Genomic DNA, 22,626 nt, shown 5'->3' on the forward strand with positions numbered 1-22,626 from the left:
TAACATCACGGCAACGAGTTGATATGCAACACGCATATTCAGAGCTAAATGACCCTTCATCAATACTTGAGATCAGTGTTTTACGCACAGTATGCTGTGACGAGTGACGGCGAATCACAAAGCTAGCTGGCCAGTTAAGAGGGTCTAGAAAAACCCTATATGTACACTGCGCACGCACCATTTTAAAAATCAAGACAGGGCTAGGGAGATTAATTTGATTGATTGATGGTGTTAAGTTAAGTTCAGCTCATTTGTACCATTCAAATAAAAACATTTAACTGGGCTGCAATTCAGAGTTTAATCTGTTACCTTAGATACCAACTCATAGACAGAGGTAAGCCTATTACGTGTTAGCCGACCCAAATTTCTAAGAAAGAAAATGAGGCGAGAAATGTGTTAAAATAGTTGCATACGGCTTCTGTGAATAAGCATCGGCTGGTAGCCAGTACTAGTAACTTCTGTTATAACGAGGGGTGCATGAACAAGCGAGCGGAGTTGTGTACTGTAGCAAATGCGTTGGGGTGAGAAAGCGTTGCTTTCACTAGCTGAATGCGTAATGCAGTTATAAAGAGACCAAAATTTCCAACTCGCTGGAACATAAAACGGTATTACAAAAGTCAAAATTGACATATTATACATTGTTAGAAAGCTTATTCTCTCACCTATTAGATCGACGATGTGTAGATAAAGGCAGTTTGTACTACAAACTTACAGAGCACTCAATGCAGTATGTGTGGTATTACAAGCTGACGTCTTTTTCTGGAGTAAGACCGGACCTGAAGCTGCTGCACCGTTTTGTTGACGGCGTTGTTGCACTTTTCAGTAAAGTCTGGCTTGTTTGAAAATTCGTTTATTCAGTAGCTGAGAGCATAAGCTTTCTAACCAGATATATCAGCACGTCTATTTTTGTTTTTTTAATATCGTTTTTTTAGGTCAACCGAAAGCTATGTCATCATGTCATAGAACGTATTCGCTCTTTGTTAGCACTAGCATGCAAATACGCAAAGTCTGGCTTGTTTGAAAATTCGTTTATTCAGTAGCTGAGAGCATAAGCTTTCTAACCAGGTATAACAGCACGTCTGTTTTTGTTTTTAATATCGTTTTTAGGTCAACCGAAAAGTGCTCTCATTATCGCATTAAAGCCATGTACTGTTTGTTAGCACTAGCATTCTAAGACGCTGCATGTGACGAACGTCGTCAACGAATAGCGTAATTCTCGTGAAATACTATTATTATTGAGGACTTCTGGGTATGCCTAAGCCATATGTTTGTTGATATACCTAGCTGACAGCGTTTTCATTTGTAATTTTCATTTTGAATATCGTTCTTTCACTTCCGCAATCAGCTATTTCCTATCCTGCCTGCTGAGACCGTAGAGCTGACGCATCACGTGTGCAAAGCCGACCAATGCTGTAACTTCACCGTTCGCATATGAATGACGTCACCTTCTCCATTCATCTCTATGGGAAAAATTGGGCATAAAAATTAATATTTCTCAAAAACCGTGCAGCGAAACTTTCCACAAAGTAATAGCACACGAAAACCGTGCAACCAATCTTTCCACAAAGTAATAGCACACCATTCCCGATCAAGCCGCTCGATTTGACATATTTACGTGTATGTACGCGAAAACTGTGGGAGGAGTAGCGGTCCAAAAACGGCGTGAATAAATAATAATAATAATAATATATGTGCAATAATAATAGTGTAGTTGCCTAAGGCAACCCATAATAAATAATCAGATATGTGCAATAAAGACAGGTATGTGCCTAAAGGCAACCACACTAAAAGTAGAAGCAGCAGTAATAATAGTGAGTTCGCCTAATGGAACCCACAAATAATTAATAATAAATGTGCAAAATAATAGCACATTCCCATAAGGCACCCACTAATATTATATGGTGGAACTAATAAATGTGTAGTTGCCTAAGGCAACCACACTAACTAGACAATTCCTGCAGAAATTGTGAAGTGTGGTTGCCGCCAACGCAAAGTGGACTTTGTGCTGAACGGAGCGAACAGTTTCTGTAGTATAAGCAGAGACAGAGTGTGGTATACATGCTATAACATCACGGCAACGAGTTGATATGCAACACGCATATTCAGAGCTAAATGAACCCTTCATCAATACTTGAGATCAGGTTTTACGCACAGTATGCTGTGACGAGTGACGGCGAATCACAAAGCTAGCTGGCCAGTTAAGAGGGTCTAGAAAAACCCTATATGTACACTGCGCCACCGCACCATTTTAAAAATCAAGACAGGGCTAGGGAGATTAATTTGATTGATTGATGGTGTTAAGTTAAGTTCAGCTCATTTGTACCATTCAAATAAAAACATTTAACTGGGCTGCAATTCAGAGTTTAATCTGTTACCTTAGATACCAACTCATAGACAGAGGTAAGCCTATTACGTGTTAGCCGACCCAAATTTCTAAGAAAGAAAATGAGGCGAGAAATGTGTTAAATAGTTGCATACGGCTTCTGTGAATAAGCATCGGCTGGTAGCCAGTACTAGTAACTTCTGTTATAACGAGGGGTGCATGAACAAGCGAGCGGAGTTGTGTACTGTAGCAAATGCGTTGGGGTGAGAAAGCGTTGCTTTCACTAGCTGAATGCGTAATGCAGTTATAAAGAGACCAAAATTTCCAACTCGCTGGAACATAAAACGGTATTACAAAAGTCAAAATTGACATATTATACATTGTTAGAAAGCTTATTCTCTCACCTATTAGATCGACGATGTGTAGATAAAGGCAGTTTGTACTACAAACTTACAGAGCACTCAATGCAGTATGTGTGGTATTACAAGCTGACGTCTTTTTCTGGAGTAAGACCGGACCTGAAGCTGCTGCACGCGTTTTGTTGACGGCGTTGTTGCACTTTTCAGTAAAGTCTGGCTTGTTTGAAAATTCGTTTATTCAGTAGCTGAGAGCATAAGCTTTCTAACCAGATATATCAGCACGTCTATTTTTGTTTTTTTAATATCGTTTTTTTAGGTCAACCGAAAGCTATGTCATCATGTCATAGAACGTATTCGCTCTTTGTTAGCACTAGCATGCAAATACGCAAAGTCTGGCTTGTTTGAAAATTCGTTTATTCAGTAGCTGAGAGCATAAGCTTTCTAACCAGGTATAACAGCACGTCTGTTTTTGGTTTTTTAATATCGTTTTTTTAGGTCAACCGAAAGTGCTCTCATTATCGCATTAAAGCCATGACTGTTTGTTAGCACTAGCATTCTAAGACGCTGCATGTGACGAAACGTCGTCAACGAATTTGCGTAATATCTCGTGAAATACTATTATTATTGAGGACTTCGGGTATGCCTAAGCCATATGTTTGTTGATATACCTAGCTGACAGCGTTTTCATTTGTAATTTTTCATTTTGAATATCGTTCTTTCACTTCCGCAATCAGCTATTTCCTATCCTGGCTGCTGAGACCGTAGAGCTGAACGCATCACGTGTGCAAAGCCGACCAATGCTGTAACTTCACCGTTCGCATATGAATGACGTCACCTTCTCCATTCATCTCTATGGGGAAAAATTGGGCATAAAAATTAATATTTCTCAAAAACCGTGCAGCGAAACTTTCCACAAAGTAATAGCACACGATTCCCAAAGAAGCCGGTCATTTTGACATATGGCACGTGTATGTGGTGTGAAAACTCTGGGAGGAGTAGCGGTCCAAAAAATGGGTGGAATAATAATAATAAATAAATAATATGTGCAACTAGACAATTCCTGCAGAAATTGTGAAGTGTGGTTGCCGCCAACGCAAAATCGACTTTGTGCTGAACGGAGTGAACAGTGGTAGGTAGTTGCTATGATGTCTGAGGCAGTTGCTAGGGTGTTGCTAGGTGGTTCTATGGAGTTCTAAGTGGTTTCATGGAATTCTAGGCGGTCGCTAGGGCATTGCTAGGTGGTTGCTAGGGTATGCTAAGTGGTTGGTAGGTGGTTGCTATGGAGTTCTAGGCGGTTACTAGGGTGTTGCTAGGCAGTTGTTATGGTGTTCCAGGTTGTTGCTAGGGTGTTGCTAGGTGGTTGCTATGGAGTTATAGCCGGTTGCTAGGGTGTTGCTAGGCATTTGCTGTGGAGTTATAGGCAGTTGCTAGGGTGTTGCTAGGGTATTCTAGGTGGCTGCTAAGATGTTGGTAGGTGGTTGCTATGGAGTTATAGGTGGTTGCTAGGGTGATGCTAGGGGGTTGCTAGCATGTTGCTACATTGTTTCTATAGTGTTGCTAGGCAGTTGTTATGGTGTTACAGGTGGTTGCTAGGGTGTTGCTAGGTGGTTGCTATGGTGTTCCAGGTGGTTGCTAGGGTGTTGCTAGGTGGTTGCTATGGAGTTCTAGGCTGTTGCTAGGGTGTTGCTAGGTGGTTGCTATGGAGTTCTAGCCGGTTGCTAGGGTGTTGCTAGGTGGTTGCTATGGAGTTCTAGGTGGTTGCTAGGGTGTTGCTAGGTGGTTGCTATGGTGTTCCAAGTGTTGCTAGGTGTGCTGTGTTGCTATGGGTTCTAGGTGGTTGCTAGGTGTTGCTAGGTGGTTGCTATGGAGTTCAGGTGGTTGCTAGGTGTTGCTAGGTGGTTGCTATGGAGTTCTAGGTGGTTGCTAGGTGTTGCTAGGTGGTTGCTATGGAGTTCTAGGCGTTGCTAGGTGTTGCTAGGTGGTTGCTATGGAGTTCTAGGTGGTTGCTAGGTGTTGCTAGGGGTTTGCTATGGATTCTAGGGTTGCTAGGGTGTGCTAGGTGGTTGCTATGGAGTTCTAGGTGGTTGCTAGGTGTTGCTAGGTGGTTGCTATGGAGTTCTAGGTGGTTGCTATGGTGTGTTGCTAGGTGGTTGCTAGGGTTCTAGGTGTTGCTAGGTGTTGCTAGGTAGGTGGTTGCTATGGAGTTCTAGGTGGTTGCTAGGTGTTGCTAGGTGGTTGCTATGGAGTTCTAGGGGTTGCTAGGGTGTTGCTAGGTGGTTGCTATGGAGTTCTAGGGGTTGCTAGGTGTTAGGGGTTGCTATGGAGTTCTAGGCGGTTGCTAGGTGTTGCTAGGTGGTTGCTATGGAGTTCTAGGTGTTGCTAGGGTGTTGCTAGGGGTTGCTATGGGTTTCTAGTGGTTGCTAGGGTGTTGCTAGGTGGTTGCTATGGAGTTCTAGGTGGTTGCTATGGTGTTGCTAGGTGGTTGCTATGGGTTCTAGGGGTTGCTAGGTGTTGCTAGTGGTTGCTATGGAGTTCTGGGTGGTTGCTAGGGTTGCTAGGTGTTGCTAGGTGGTTGCTAGGTGGTTGCTAGGGTGTTGCTAGGTGTTGCTATGGTGTTCTAGTGTTGCTATGGTGTTGCTAGGGTTGCTAGTGGTGTTGCTAGGGTGTTGCTAGGTGGTTGCTAGGGTTTCAGGTGGTTGCTAGGGTGTTGCTAGGTGGTTGCTATGGAGTTATAGGTGGTTGCTAGGTGTTGCTAGGCGTTGCTATGGAGTTAGGTGGTTGCTAGTGTGTTGCTAGGTGGTTGCTATGGTTCAGTGTGCTAGGGTGCAGGTGTTGCTAGGGTTTTAGGTGGTTGCTAGGATGTTGCTAGGGGTTGCTATGGAGTTCTAGGCGGTTGCTAGGTCTTTACTGAGTCCAATGACGCGACCCATAGTTCTCTATGACAAACGGTTCAAAAGTTATGAAATATCAAACATCGGCCAATCAGGAAGGGGGGCGAGGCTGATCTCCACCAATGGACAAAGGACTCTCTACCATGTCCAATGAGGCATTGCACAATTTGTGGGCAATTTTTCCCCATAGAGATGAATGGCAGAATGTTCAAATCTAGAGAGAGACCAGAGTACTGCTGCTAGAAGACAGACATTGTGACATCACAAGGGTGAGAAGACAGAGCATTGTGACATCACAAAGGTGAACATTCCGCCATTCATTCTCTATGGGAAAAATTGCCACAAAAATTCAAATTTTTCAAAAACCGTCACCAAATTTCCAAAAGTAATAGCACACCATTCCCGATCAAGCCGCTCGATTTGACATATTGCACGTGTATGTGGTGCGAAAACTCTGGGAGGAGTAGCGGTCCAAAAAAGGGTGAAATAAAATAATAATAATAATGTGCAATAATAATATAGTTGGGCAATAATAATAATAGTGTAGTTGCCCTAAGGCAACCACACTAATAAATATGTGCAATAATAATAGTGTAGTTGCCCTAAGGCAACCACACTATATAATATTCAAAAAAAGGTCCCGGAATAATAATAGTGCTAAGTGTGCCTCCCCTAGGGGCCAACCACACTAACTAGACAATTCCTGCAGAAATTGTGAAGTGTGGTTGCCGCCAATGCTAAGTCGACTTTGTGCTGAACAGAGTGAACAGTGCCTGTAGTATGAGCAGAGACACGAGTACTGTGTTTGTGCTATAACATCACGGCAACGAGCTGATTTGCGACATATATATATATACACAATATGAGCATAGAAAAAGATGAGATTTCAATTTCCCTTACCTGGACCAGTTGGATATCCAGAACTGTTTTGCTCTTGACGTCCACCATGTGTAATTACTGACCTTGCTACCGTGTCCTACAAAAATATTTGCAAGGACAGAGTATGTTTGCTGTTGTTAGTCTGGCCTCTCACCTGGGTCTAGTTCAGCAAGGTTGAAACCCTGAGCATCTATCTGCTCATGCTGGCATAGCACCTAGGATCATTGGGGCACGCAAGCTTTCCCACCACGTCAAGGTCACAGCAAAAGGGAAAGTTCTCACTCTCTCTACTCTGGTACATTCTGCCTTGGTGAGGCAGGTTATGCGAGTAGCAGAGGTGAGGCAATTTGACAGGATGGCAGAGATGTAGGTGATGCACTTGGTAGGTTTTTCAGGCAGTGATAAAGTAGGTCTTTGAGGGTAGGTAATGACGATTTGCCCATCAATGGTGGCGAAGAGTCCATTTCTGGGCGGGAGTGGTTACTTGAGTTAAGAGTGAGAGACTGGCTGTAGCGGTGAGGAGGTCTTTGAGCATAGGGGATGAGGACTGACACTGCTGGCTTGAAAAGGCCCGCTCAGCAGTTCAGAAACCCCATTGCGCAAACAACCAAAAGGCTATGGAATAGCACACTTCTGAGCAGGTTTGTGGTTTGGGTGAGGAGGTCTTTTAGGTTAGGCAATGACGGTTTGCCCATCAATGGTGGCGAAGAGTCCATTTCTGGGCGGGAGTGGTTACTTGAGTTACAGAGTGAGAGACTGGCTGTAGCTGGTGAGGAGGTCTTTGAGCGTAGGGGATGAGGACTGACACTGCTGGCTTGAAAAGGCCCGCTCAGCAGTTCAGAAACCCCATTGCGCAAACAACCAAAAGGCTATGGAATAGCACACTTCTGAGCAGGTTTGTGGTTTGGGTGAGGAGGTCTTTGAGGTTAGGCAATGACGGTTTGCCCATCAAGGTGGCGAAGAGTCCATTTCTGGGCGGGAGTGGTTACTTGAGTTACAGAGTGAGAGACTGGCTGTAGCTGGTGAGGAGGTCTTTGAGCGTAGGGGATGAGGACTGACACTGCTGGCTTGAAAAGGCCCGCTCAGCAGTTCAGAAACCCCATTGCGCAAACAACCAAAAGGCCACGAGCAGTCCACTTCTGAACAGGTTTGTGGTTTGGGTGAGGAGGTTTTGAGGTAGGCAATGACGGTTTGCCCATCAATGGTGGCGAAGAGTCCATTTCTGGGCGGGAGTGGTTACTTGAGTTACAGAGTGAGAGACTGGCTGTAGCTGGTGAGGAGGTCTTTGAGCGTAGGGGATGAGGACTGACACTGCTGGCTTGAAAAGGCCCGCTCAGCAGTTCAGAAACCCCATTGCGCAAACAACCAAAAGGCTAGGATAGCACACTTCTGAGCAGGTTTGTGGTTTGGGTGAGGAGGTCTTTGAGGTTAGGCAATGACGGTTTGCCCATCAATGGTGGCGAAGAGTCCATTTCTGGGCGGGAGTGGTTACTTGAGTTACAGAGTGAGAGACTGGCTGTAGCTGGTGAGGAGGTCTTTGAGCGTAGGGGATGAGGACTGACACTGCTGGCTTGAAAAGGCCCGCTCAGCAGTTCAGAAACCCCATTGCGCAAACAACCAAAAGGCTATGGAATAGCACACTTCTGAGCAGGTTTGTGGTTTGGGTGAGGAGGTCTTTGAGGTTAGGCAATGACGGTTTGCCCATCAATGGTGGCGAAGAGTCCATTTCTGGGCGGGAGTGGTTACTTGAGTTACAGAGTGAGAGACTGGCTGTAGCTGGTGAGGAGGTCTTTGAGCGTAGGGGATGAGGACTGACACTGCTGGCTTGAAAAGGCCCGCTCAGCAGTTCAGAAACCCCATTGCGCAAACAACCAAAAGGTCACAGAGCAGTCCACTTCTGAACAGGTTTGTGGTTTGGGTGAGGAGGTATTTGAGGTTAGGCAATGACGGTTTGCCCATCAATGGTGGCGAAGAGTCCATTTCTGGGCGGGAGTGGTTACTTGAGTTACAGAGTGAGAGACTGGCTGTAGCTGGTGAGGAGGTCTTTGAGCGTAGGGGATGAGGACTGACACTGCTGGCTTGAAAAGGCCCGCTCAGCAGTTCAGAAACCCCATTGCGCAAACAACCAAAAGGCACAGAACAGTCCACTTTCTGACAGGTTTGTGGTTTGGGTGAGGAGGTCTTTGAGGTTAGGCAATGACGGTTTGCCCATCAATGGTGGCGAAGAGTCCATTTCTGGGCAGGAGTGGTTATTTGAATTACAGTGTGAGAGACTGGCTGTAGCTGGTGAGGAGGTCTTTGAGCGTAGGGGATGAGGACTGACACTGCTGGCTTGAAAAGGCCCGCTCAGCAGTTCAGAAACCCCATTGCGCAAACAACCAAAAGGCCACAGAACAGTCCACTTCTGAGCAGGTTTGTGGTTTGGGTGAGGAGGTCTTTGAGGTTAGGCAATGACGGTTTGCCCATCAATGGTGGCGAAGAGTCCATTTCTGGGCAGGAGTGGTTATTTGAATTACAGTGTGAGAGACTGGCTGTAGCTGGTGAGGAGGTCTTTGAGCGTAGGGGATGAGGACTGACACTGCTGGCTTGAAAAGGCCCGCTCAGCAGTTCAGAAACCCCATTGCGCAAACAACCAAAAGGCCACAGAACAGTCCACTTCTGAGCAGGTTTGTGGTTTGGTGAGGAGGTCTTTGAGGTAAGGCAATGACGGTTTGCCCATCAATGGTGGCGAAGAGTCCATTTCTGGGCGGGAGTGGTTACTTGAGTTACAGAGTGAGAGACTGGCTGTAGCTGGTGAGGAGGTCTTTGAGCGTAGGGGATGAGGACTGACACTGCTGGCTTGAAAAGGCCCGCTCAGCAGTTCAGAAACCCCATTGCGCAAACAACCAAAAGGCCACAGAACAGTCCACTTATGAGCAGGTTTGTGGTTTTGGTGAGGAGGTCTTTGAGGTGAGACAATGACAGTTTGCCCATCAATGGTGGCGAAGAGTCCATTTCTGGGCGGGAGTGGGTACTTGAGTTACAGAGTGAGAAACTGGCTGTAGGTGGTGAGGAGGTCTTTGAGCATAGGGGATGACGACTTACACTGCTGGCTTGAAAAGGCCCTGTGATGGCTGCAGGCATCTTCTCCCATTTTTTCCCTCTCTTTTTTTTTTTTAAGTCAAGAACTGTATTATTAATTTTTTATAAAATCAGGAGTATACCAAAAAGACAAACTAAGAAGATACTGCCTTCTCCAGATAATCTACCCGGAACTCCAGAAAGACAATTCGAACCCCAACATGTCGCTGCGTGTTCAGCTCCTACGTGCGGTGAACAAAAAGTCCCTCCAGAGAACAAGGCCGACTCCTGGGCAGAATTCTCCACGGACGACGAGAACGTTATTCGGCGCTGCGTGTTCAGCTCCTCCAAACAACGAACCAATGCCCCCAGAAAATCCAACACAGGCAGCTGTCACAGTCCCGCTCAGCAGTTCAGAAATCGCATTGCGCAAGCAACCAAAAGGTTATGGAATAGACCACTTCTGAGCAGGTCTGTGGTTTGGGTGAGGAGGTCTTTGAGCGTAGGGGATGAGGACTGACACTGCTGGCTTGAAAAGGCCCGCTCAGCAGTTCAGAAACCCCATTGCGCAAACAACTAAATAGGTGGGAGTGGAGTTTGGGACCACAAATTAGTTGGAGTCAAGATTGCAGTTCAAAACACAGTAAATGGGACTATGATAGCTGTAATATGTGCGTAATAGCCCAGACTGTAGACATTGTTGTGGGCTTGAGATGTAAATGTGATCCAACAGTGTGTTCTTGTCAGTGGTGGCTGCCTTGACCAGTTGTGTATATCCTTTTGTGTTAAACAGTTCAGATATTGGCTTCTTTGAACTGGAAAGTAAATCCTCATTAAAATCTCCACAGACTATGATAGGCTGGTGATTCATAATTTCTAAAGACTCCAAAAGCGCCTGCAGGTTTGGTAGGAATTGCCGAAGATTGTAGTCCGGTGGTCTGTACACAGCAGTGATCAAAGCTTTGACAGGGGACTCAACCTTGACAACCACAAACTCTAGGTCGGTCACATTTTGCAGGTAGTGCATTTCACAAGCCTGGTAATGGTCTCTCACGTAGATAGCCACACCGCCACCAAGTCTTACTGCAATCTGAGGAAGGGTTGTGTACGACTGCTGTCTGTTGCGTTTGAACATGTTGTAACCATCCAACTGGAGACTTTCAGCAACGAAACAGCCAGAGAGGTGAGTTTCAGTAAAACATAGAACATCTGCAAGTCGCAACTCATGATGTCGTTTGATGTCCTGAATATGAGCCGGTAATCCTTCCGTGTTGTGGTGGACAATTTTTAATGTCTGTGCTTGGTTTGTAGACTGCACATAATTTAAGAGTGGCATAACACTGTCCAAAGAGGCTTTCTTCATGGATTCCAGGGAAGCTGTGATTGCAGGATCAGCAAATATCTTTCTCTCATTGAAGTCAATGATGTGCAAGCCATGTAGTGAAGTTGTTCTACTCAGAGCAACGTAGGCCATGCCTGATTCAAAGACCGTTTCAATGAAACCACTGCAGATTGTGTTGTCATGCCTTGGACTTTGTGAGCTGTGCATGCATAAGCTAGCTTGAGGGGAAACTGCCTGCGAACCACTCTGTTGTTGCTCAGGTTTTCCTCTACCCTCTCTATGTACACCAAGTTCTCAGCACCACCAGATATTTTTTTACGGTATCTCTGTCCTGCATGTGCATTGTCCAGCACAAGCCCAAGCATGGTTACTGTAGTAGCATCTTTGTTTTTCTGAGTGACTATTGTACCAATCTTGCCAAACGTCCCATTAACTAGCCCATCTTCAACATCGATGTTCCTTGTGATCATGACACGGGCACCCTCTGCAACTTGTAGTGTGTCAAGCAGATCTTTTTTCTGTGCTTTACAAGGTTTTTGTTGTTTATTCATCTCTCCTGTATTTGGATCTCTCTTGTAATCCTCTGCATCTATGTTCGTAACATGGGAATGGAGAGCAGACACAGTTTTGGCATTGTGCTCAGCAACCTCTTTGTTAGTTGGAAAGATGTGAAGGACATCATTAGGGCAATGGGTGGGGTCGGTCACAGCCTGAGAAAGCAGAGCTTTGTCAGTGTCACTTAATGGATCTGTCTTTTCCTTGACTCTGATTCTATTCAAAAGCTCAGCAAATGCAGCATCATCTCTCTGTCGCATGATCTCGGTCAGCGTGATCATCTGAAAGTTGCTTTGCCAGAAGTCAACCGTATCCTCCTCAAGTAGGCAGAGTGGTTTACTTTTTCCCAGTGGGGGGAGCTGGTAAAAGTCTCCTACCGCTAGTACTGACATACCACCAAACGGTTTCTTACTGCCTTTGATTTGTTGCAATCTCCAGTTGACGTAGGCAAACAGGGGCTTTGAAATCATTGACACCTCATCAATAATGATAATCTCTGCATTTGACAGCTGTGCCCTCACTTCATCCAAGGCATTTCCTAGTCCTTGGTAGGGTGGCTTTAAGCTTCTTGGCAACTTAAAGAGGGAATGTAAAGTGTTGCCTGAAATGTTGTATGCTGCAGTGCCTGTAAATGCAGTCAGTAGAACAGTTGGCATGGATATGTCCACTTCCTCATACAGTCTGGGGAGTTGACGGAGTATCCTTGTTGCCTCACCATAGATGCACTTTATGAGGTGTGATTTGCCAGTGCCAGCACCACCAGTGACAAAGTAAAAGAACTGTTCAGGGTTTAAGCCACATACACGTTCAATACACCAGTCACGAACAGAGTAAAATATGGAAGCTTGTGTCCGGTTGAGGTTTTGACACATTGTGCGCAGTAAATCAGGGCTCATTGGCGGGGCCTTCACAGCCGGCATCACTCCACCAGTTTCATGATGGCTGTACTCTGGGACATCATCTTGTTCGTCCTCATTCAGGTCATCTTCGTTTCGTTCAGCGATACATTCCAACTGAACCAACTCACTTTCTGGTGCAAAGTTAGCCCATGCATCTTCAATAGGGCCATGCTTCATGAAGTCCTCCATGGCTTTGTCCACCGCTTTACTGTGTTTCTCAAATTTCTTTCTGTTGTGTGTAACAATTGCAGTCACGGGGCAGATAATGTCCAATCCAGGTAATGTCACACAGGCAGACTTGTAAAACTCTTGGTGTGTGGGGAAAGTGTTTGTTTTCAGTGATGACTCTGAGCGATGGGGGAGGTAGAGTTTAAGCAAGTTGCCGTAGAATTTCTCTGGTTGCTTCTTTTCCGAAAAGCGAGCATATCTGATAACTGCGGCCTTCCCTCTTGTGCGTTTCTGAATGACTCCCATGTCATTCAACAGCATAATACGCTTCTTGCCTTTTGCCTCCTTCCCATAGACAATCCTGTAATTGGATGCAAATTCAGCTAGACACATGTTTTCAAACTCTGGTGTTTCGGGTCTGGCTCTGTATTTGTCGGGAATACCTGACAAATACCACACATTCTCAGAATCTTCTGGTTTGTTCTGCAGCATGCCGAGCGGGAGACTCATTCTTAGTGCGTTCTCATCTGTTTGCAGGAACACAACATCACGTGAGCACATCTTCATTTTCAGGCTGCACGTACGCGCCACAGCCTCCTGAGCGCTGACTTCTCTGTGTTTTGAGTAGGCTTGAAGGATTTGTTTCATTTCCTCTCGTTCAGGCACACTTTCTGGGCCTAGGTCACTGATTATTTTTCCGAGATATTCACTCATCTCATGTTCTGGCTTGGTTATGTAGCTGAGCATGTACATGAGGAGAGCATACTCATCAAGAATGTACTGGATGTCCATGTTGGCATTCCAGGCTGTCAGCAAATGTGGATTGTAGTTATTCACCCAGCAGTCCTTAACTTCACGCTTCATTACAATGACGCTTGCATTCGTCATTTCCTCAACACACGAGCTGTACTCGTCGTAAGTCAAATTACACTGTGCCAGTAGCTGAGACAAGTTGTCCACTTGTGCTTTGGAGTCGTTCAGCAGATCCCACAGTGGTTTGAGTTTATTCATGGCTGCTTGTGTTGTCATTGTATGTCCTTTGCCATTTTGCTTTGCTCTTTTCATTGCTTTGTTTTTTGTTTTACTTGTACCTTCACCCTCGTCTTTGTCACTTTCTGGCTTCGGGTAAGTTATTCGTGTTTCTCGCATAGGTGGTTTTGGAAATCCAAATCTGCATGCCCTTTTACCTTTCTTGCAGGACTTGGAATGAGTTCTGCTGTGCATTTGAACCTCTGTGACTTTGCTGTGAAGTAACGGTTGTTTGTCTACGTCAGGCAACTGGCATGAGATGTAGCGGTCCACAAACTTGCATATTCTGTGGTCGGGGTCTTCTCCAAAGACCGGAGCTCCTTCTACCCAACACAGCATATGTATATGAGGGCTCCCTCTGGCCTGAAATTCTACCCGGTAAAAGAAATCGATAACCTGACCAATTGGATGAGCAGGAGACAGCAGCAGTTCTCTCATCAGAGCTTCAACTCGCTTGTCAAACATACGCATGGTGGTCACTGGGTTGCTTCTGAGAATGTCACATTTTTCAGCCCAGTCCAGCTCATCAAAATTCACCCGTTGACCTTGCTGCGATTTGATTGCAGTTATAAATTCCGGCCATCGGAATTCTGCGGCAGAGAAGGTCAGAAAAAAGGTAGGCGTCCCCAATTGTCTGACCATGGCAAACAAATCCTTAAGAGTTTTCTCCCAGTAAGCTGGAGTCCCTCTCAGTGGTTGCATGAATCTTGTTGCATCTCTGTTTCTCACCAGTCTCTCAACCTCACGCTTGTCCTGTAACATCTTATTGTTTATTTTGCGTCCATCCCGGGTAATGGGTTTACCTTTCCTTAACTGAATGGACATGCTGTTTTTGGCCATGTGTGTCTCTGTGACAAACTGTGCAAAGAACAGGTAGCTTTGGTCTCTTGCAAAACGATTGTCAACACAGAAAAGTCTTGCGTTGAAATACATGCTTGGGGATAGTTTGACTTTTCTTGCCGCATCCAATGTATTCTCTCCAGTAGGGAACTGAACAGGGAAGGCCATTGCTTCAAGTTTAGGGACCCTGAAGAAGCTGACAGGCTTGTTTCCTTGTGCAGGGGCAATGCTGAATATGCCATCACCATATGTCAATGTCTCGTGTCCAATGTCAGCTGGTTGCAAGCAACTATCTAGGCCCACTCCAGGTCTCAGTGCAGCTTGCTCATCCTCTGCACTAGGTGGTTGTTTATCCTGACTTTCATGTTGCTCGTTAGCAGATGTTGAGCTTGCATGCTGCACCTGCGATGGATTGACATTTTCAATACAGTCTTGTATCTCCATCATTTCGGTCTCATCACAACTGTCAAATTCCATGACATAATTTGGTTGATTTTGCTCTATGTTGTCATCAATGGGTGGGTCTTGTAGCAGGTCTTCAATAGTTTCATTATACATTGCTGCATTATCTCTAATTGAAATGTCTCTGTACTCGGGGTGTGTATCAATGAGTTTGGACAAGCCCGCTACTACATTTCTCATATTTACAGTGTGAAAGTGCTGATGGCCTTTGTAATTCAGACGTCTTTTTAGCTTCACTCTATACAAATGGGATGAGCTGGGCAGCCTGGGTAAGATGTTCACTGTGGTTTCCACCTCAGATGGAACACAGACGACAGCACCATGTACAGCTGTCTGTCGACCTTTAGGAAGTGTGACAATCTTGGCAAATGGCAGCATTTTGGCTAAGAGTTGTCTTTCCAGCACATTCAAATTGCAGAGTTCTGGGGGGATGGGTGCCAGCTCCAAGTTGTTCGCCACAGCTATGCATGATCTGTTTCCTGCCTTTAAATGGGAATCACAGGTGTAACAAATCCACTCCTTTCTCCTTTCATCAGGCACAGTGCACTGATCTGGGCCTCCACATTGACAGTCACACTCATGAACATATTTCCCTGTCAAACAGGCAGCAACCTCACGTGGATTCTTCTTGTAATTAGATCGATGGCAAAATCGCACTTGATTGGGGAAAAGGGTGCGATGGCACATTGTGCATACAAAAGTTGGCCCAGCTTTAATGTGTTCCTGGAAAGTGGCTATAGCTCTCTGAAGTAGCCTATTTTTTTCATCAATGCGCTTTTGAAGCATGACTTTATTCACCTCTCTGTATTTTATTCTTATTTTCAATGAACAGCGCAGCTTATGGGCCATCCTGAAATGTGAATCTGTTTTGTATCTCCTCGCCATGGATTCCTTCTGCTTCATCCTGAAATGTGGATCCATTTTGTATCTCCTCGTTATGGATTCCTTCTGCTTCATCCTGAAATGTGGATCTGTTTTGTATCTCCTCGTTATGGATTCCTTCTGCTTCATCCTGAAATGTGGATCTGTTTTTATCTCCTCGTATGATTCCTTCTGCTTCATCCTGAAATGTGGATCTGTTTTGTATCTCCTCTGATTCCTTCTGCTTCATCCTGAAATGTGGATCTGTTTGTATCTCCTCTTGATTCCTTGTGCTTCATCCTGAAATGTGGATCTGTTTTGTATCTCCTCTTTATGGATTCCTTCTGCTTCATCCTAAAATGTGGATCGTTTTTGTATCTTGTTTGTGATTCCTTCTGTTTCTCTCTGAAATGTGATCTGTTTGTATCTCCTTTATGTTCCTTCTTCTTTATCCGAAATGTGGATCTGTTTGTATCTCATTGTATGATTTTATGTTCTTCTTCTTCACCTGAAATCTGCTTCTCTTCTGTATCGCTCTCTCTGAGATGTTTGTTTTTTACCAGTGGCAGATATCATTACACACAGCTGTGTGTCTTTTCTTTGTTTCTTCATTTGTTTTTTTCTTTGCCGTTTACTGAGTTTTTTAGATGTTGTAACCTGTGTAGCCTTTGATATCACGTGTGTGGACAGTGCATTGACTGACTGCAGAGAATGTTGGCTGGTTGGGAGTCCAGTATCTGTTTCATGTTTGGTAGTTGGTGTCACCTTCACCTCCGCAGGCCTTCTGTCATGCGGGTTGTCAGATTGCACTTGTAGGGAAGGCAAACGGTGTGACAAAGCCTTTGCATGTGCAAATGTCACCGGCATGAAGTCAAACTGTTTTTTGTCAATAGACCCACCATGTAGCAAGGCATTCAAATGATCAATCTTTTCAATTAGATCATCCAAATGCGTGAAGGTCATCATTACAGCTTTTCCCCCATGCTCAGGTAGCCCATCAGCATTTCTGTTATGAGAGTCAAACAGTCCATATCTCCCAGACTGGTCTCTGAACACGGCAATGGTATATGGTGATACTGTAAGCAGTGCATGTGTAACACCTACAGACAGACACTGAAGTCTTGTGCGAAGATTTTGAAACCAATCCTCTGTGCCAGGATCTCCCTTGTCTCTCATGAATCCCATTTCCACTGGAGATCTTTGCACCCTGTACTCATGGTGCTCAGTTGCGACAGTGAGTGGTGTTTCCTCCAAGGTCAAATAGTAGTTGCGGAACCTCTTTTCACTTTTTAGCTGTTTTATAGTTCTCTTATACAGACTGTCTCCCTTGTCCAGTATCTTGTCAAGATCAGCCTCCTTCAAGTCATGACCCTCATTCTGGTGTGCTAGAAATGTCAGAGCCATGCATGTACACTGACGATTCCTTGACTCAGGCTCATAGCCACTATGATCCTGACTATGGGACGCCAGCACAGATATCACAGAGGGTGGTGGGGCGCATGATTCTTGTACACTATAATTTTCAGAAAGGTCTATGACCTGCACATTGCTGTTGACCTCTTGAACCTCAGGTTGTGCATAATACTGAGCTGTGCATGGGGATGACACCACCGGTAGACAACACACCTCCTGTTTACACTCCCTGTCACATACCTCCATGACTGCAACGCTACTTTGTAGTTCTGGACTCTGAAACCGAGGGTCTGAAAGGTCCAACTTAGCCCAGCGTTGCTTTGCAGCCTCAGATCTCTTCCCTCGGCGTGGCATGATGTTATCACTAAATGATGTGATAGATAATGGACAAATAAGATGAGTTTTTAAATGTTAACACTAACCAGGAAATTATGTAATCATCTTATTTGCCTTTAAATACTGTATCTAGTAATGAGCAGAGCAGTACAGACCTGATGAACACAGCAGGGAAAACCAATAAACACTTTTGGATAAGTTTAATATTGTTTTAGGAGCAAATTAATGTTAGAATATGTCTTAAATGTTGTCAGACCCTTGTGTGACGAAATAAAGCCACTGCTGGTGACATTTGTAGGGCTCTATGAAATCCGTTTTATTTTTTTCTGAATTCCGTTTTATGTTTTCCCAAATTCCGTGTTTACCGTGTTTGTAATTTTTCTGGATTCTGTGTTTTATGGTTTAATCCCATTTTATCATCAAAAATTGTTTTATGAATCCATTTGATCAGACACAATGTAATAATTTATTATCCTTAATCAAATGAAAATATGACAATATATATAACAATGAACACAACAATGCACAAAATAGCTTAATCCAAAACAAAACATTGCTAATTTTAGTCAAGTAAAGTGCTGCACAAAAGAGCTTCACAATGAAAACATCTGAAAAAAAATCTGTTGTAGCAATGAACACAATTTAAAGAACTTAATGAACAGAGCTATCTGTGTCTGTTTTCCATCTCTCAGAGACATCTCTATTGAAATACATGATTGTCAGCCTCTTTGTGTTCAGCTCAGTGAGTGTTGTAGCTAACTTAATAGGTTACATGGTTAATTTATTGTAATTCACTGAAAGCTGTTAAAAGTATATCTATATTATTTACAGTTAAGAGTTAAACAGAAATACATTTCATTTGTATTACGTTGGATTGATATTGATTAGAGATGCATTTCTCCGTTGTATTGGCAAAAGAATGGTTGAAAAACTGCAAGTACCAGAATCCCTTGCGGCTGGAAAGTAGGAAGAAAGTGACCGTTTTTTTGTTTCGCTTTCATATGCGACTGAGACGTAAATGCCAAGTGAATAACTTAGCGCTAGTTTATTGTTTGTAAGTATAAAATGTACGTCAACTGTTTTCCATTATAAAGAAAGCTTTCTTTTTCATATCCGACGTACTGCTATTATTTTGAAGGTAGTTATACTACAATGAGTGCCTCACGCTTGTCTGTGAGGAGTCTATTTTTCTAGGTTCGTTGAGGTGTTGAACGCAGTCGCGCGACGCAAAACCCTGCCACACACACAACTCCCAAAACGGGAAATGTTCTCTTCCTCATTTTATTTAAGCAATATCACATGAGGAGTGCTGTTACACTGTTCACAATAATTTATAACGGCTTTTGATTAATTTAATCAGAAACATGTTAAATTCCATGAGATTTAACGTTTTACCGTTAATTCCATTTTATGACTGGATCCCGCGATTCCGTCCGCTTTTCCGCATCGCGAAATCTTAGTCTCTACATGAGACAACTTAGATGTAAATCTGGGCTGCTCCATAGACAGTGAATGAGGCTCTGACTTTGTGAGGCCATACAATGTCTATGTGAGCTCTAATACCCAAAATACATTTATAATCTAGCATTGCTAGAAGGTCTGAACCAGAATTGAATCCTCATTTGGGTGCAAGAGCTCACAAACATTTTATAGCCTCATAAACTCAGAGCCCCATTCATTGTCTATAGAGCAGCTCCAGATTTTACATCCCAATGACATCACCGATTGGAGGGTTGTCTCTCCAATTTCTAGTTTTAGGAGAGAGTGGTGGGTGTTCACATACTGACTGAACTGTCCTGGGGCACAGTAACACATGTGAATTCTTAAAATGGGTAACATTCACCTTTAAAATAATTCAACAAATCTAATATAGTGAATCTCTTAATTATATAGATAATTTTCCCAGTTAAAACAGCTCAAATGCTGACATCACTGATTGGAGGGTTCTCTCTCCAATTTCTAGCTTTAGGAGAGAGTGGTGCATGTTCACACATACTGACTGAACTGTCCTGGGGCACAGTAAGAGTGGAGTATAAGTGGAATAACCCGATCCGGGCTGTCCTGTTATCAGAAAATATTGTAGCCTACTTCAGTGGTACCACCCCATCGTACATTATTTTACAATAACGGGACAGCCCGTTGTGGTTTATTCCTCACAGATAATAATTTTCCCAGGTGAAACAGCTCAAATGCTGACTTCTGTATAATACTAATTACATACCTGTAACCACGCCTCTACCGAACTTTTGAGGGCAGAACTGGAACACTCTTTCTGCACCAAATGTAGTCCTTCTCCAATAACTCCTGAACTGCCCTGGGGCACAGGAAGAACATATGTGAATTCTTAAAATGGGTGACATGCCTCTTTAAAGTAATTCAACGAATCTAATACAATGAATCTCTTAATTATATTTATACAAGGGCTTGGCTGAATATTCAATTCTGTTTGGTCCAAGGTTGGGCATTAATTCTCAGTAAAGGGACACCTTGGCCTTTTAACAGTTCTAAAATCAATGTGCTACAAAATACAGCATTCTAAAGCAGTTAAAACACCAATTTTGCTCTTTAGAATTTGAATTGTTGTTACATCCCCTCCTGTTTTCAATGTCCAATTTCACAATTCATGACAACATTGAATCACATTTCTAGTTACTGTTGCTAGCTTTATTTAGGGTCGCCAATCATCCTGCAAAATACGGAATCGTCCCTTAACCTACCTGGACAGTAGAATAGGCGTTCCCGTATTTAACTCATGGCTACGGGATGCATTTTCATCCGTATCTTTGTGAACGATTGCGTTCATAGTAACCGCTGTTTTGAATATAATTCTGTAGTTAGCTGACTAGCTAGCCGGGATAATAACAACCATGACTTGAAACGATTCTGACCTAAAACCCAGAATTTTAATATTAGCCAGATGACGAGTGACGTCGAACCATCATAAAGCTAGCTGGCATTCAAACCCGGTTTCAGAAAGACGCTATGTCTACACTGCACGACCACACCAATTTAAAATGCAAGACAGTGCTAGGGTGAATTTCATAGAGTTATTGTTTCATACAGTTTTCTTAAATAATGTATGCTAATGACAAAAATGACCAACATTGGTGCTAATTGTATGGTATAAAACGAGAATGAACTATTTTTTTCTTGATAGAATCCGTTTTCATAGAATTAACGACCAGAGGTTTTCGCTTAAACAATAGTGTAAATAGAACTACCACAGTTGTTGGTATCACCACCGCCGTCGTACATTATTTTCCAATAACGGGACAGCCTGTCCTGGTTTATTCTTTACACAATACTTTTCCAAGTTGAAACAGCTCAAATGCTAAATTCTGTATAATATGAATTACATACCTGTACCACGCCTCTACCGAACTGTAGAGGGCAGAACTGGAACCCTTTCTGCACCAACTGTAGTCCTTCTCCAATGGTAGGCCTGCTGAATGACCAGCCGACTCTAGAAAAAAAGAGAAAAAAACTGGCGCAGTACGCTGCAACAACTGTTGTCCTCTAATACAATGACAACCTAAGTCCCCTTCTGATCTATCTACTATAGGCCTATAGGCTATACTTGATATCTTACCACAATTAAATGCAAGTAATCGTTACACAAATTACAAACCTGCTGTGATGAGGAAGGTGGGTGGTCAATACACCGGGGGGTCTTCTATCACCCTGAATTAGCGAGGACAATCGAAAAATACATTTTCGGAAAATTAACATAAGTAGGCTATTGTGATTAAAATACCAGTTTAGCCTTACATTAACGTATTGTGAACAGCAATTGTACATATTTGGAATATTAATGTGATATATTGACTGTTTTGTGGCCTTTTAGCTCGCACTTTCCCAAAATTCCATCAATGATAAAGTCGTGACTGTGAAGTTTAGGTAGCAAACAACAAGGCTGAATCCTTTTGACGTAATTTACATAGCAACTATACGTTCGGATCGTCTAGTTTCACTCACTGTGGCCAAGCGGAATATATACACAGCTAACCTTAAAGGAGTACCATGGTGATTTCCCCACTTTCTCGGTTTTATGTGCTATTTGCACAAGAGGCATTGAAGAAACACAATGAGAAAAGTATTAAATATGTCCGTTCTGTATTTTTGGAGAAATATGCGTTTTAAATTCATCGTCCTATTTTCAACCGGTTGAGAAAGTTGTCGTTTTTCTACGTCACGAATACAGTAACCACTCCTATTTCCACACCCCGTAAAGAAATCTGACAGGACACACCTTCCTGCTGTTCAGACAATGCAAATATTTGACTAACGTTAGGTTCACTTAAATTAGAGTGCCTTTAGATTATTTCTGGTTATATTCATTTAGCTAGCTAGCTAACGTTAGCTAGCTAGGAGGTTTGCTTTCATACGGCAATGTTATCGATAACGTTAGCTTGCTAGTTTGCTTTTATGAGAACGTTATAGTTGTGCTTTTATCTTAATTTGTCTAGCTAGATAGCAAAAATTATAACTGGATATAAGTCAACTTCCTTACCTTAGCTATCTATCGATACTTGATATACTACTAAGCTAGCTAGCTTGTGAAAATTCAGTCTCCCAAAGAGAGCGCGTATCATGGGGGTAGCTATGGTAACGGGGCACGGTCTGTCAATCATAGCTAACTGACAGTTCTCATTACCACGCCCAGACGGTTCGGGTGAATTTTTATAGTGGGAAATTTAGGCTTAGAAAAATACGTTTTAAAGTACATTGAAATGACTTAAGAATAAAAAAAATTATGCACATTTGTTTTGTTAGTAGCCTATGCTAAAACAGTTCGCAACTTCGGCTACCAACCCATTTGACTAGCTAGCTAACCCTAAACGGCAAATATTGCATCTGTCAAACGTGTTTGACGGCTTGTCAGTCGTGTACATTCCGTAAATGTCTACCTGGGCTATGCTGCACGAATGTGACAAAGCTAGAATCTAGCAAGAAAATAATAATTAGAAATTCAATGTACATTATTTTTGTCTTTATGCAACAGGTGGGAAAACTTGCTCTTCAAAGTGCGTTGTCATATTTACTCCGCTGTAAACCACCGCTGACAGTGTTAATTTTTATTCAGTAAAAAGTGACTTACGAACGATCGGTCAGCTAGCGTCACCCAGCAAGTAAACAACATAAACGGCGATGGAGTAGTAGCAGTTAATGGCTCATTAACTGACTGTGGCGAAAACCAACGACGATAACT

At 43.4% G+C, this 22,626-nt stretch overlaps 2 long non-coding RNA genes across 2 annotated transcripts in view; both read right to left on the reverse strand.

The window, feature by feature from the left end:
- The window catches only part of LOC135239505 (uncharacterized), a 678,135-nt gene that overhangs the window by 116,129 nt on the left and 539,380 nt on the right, over positions 1–22,626 (reverse strand). The window lies entirely within an intron of this gene.
- On the reverse strand, positions 16,182–20,932 carry LOC135241876 (uncharacterized). The gene is made up of 3 exons (XR_010326145.1): positions 20,778–20,932; positions 19,639–19,731; positions 16,182–17,445 (listed from the first exon to the last, which is right to left on the reverse strand). It is a non-coding gene; the product is annotated as an uncharacterized LOC135241876 (long non-coding RNA).

This window comes from Anguilla rostrata, chromosome 1 (genome assembly GCF_018555375.3).
Source record: "Anguilla rostrata isolate EN2019 chromosome 1, ASM1855537v3, whole genome shotgun sequence".
Lineage (NCBI taxonomy): Eukaryota > Metazoa > Chordata > Actinopteri > Anguilliformes > Anguillidae > Anguilla > Anguilla rostrata.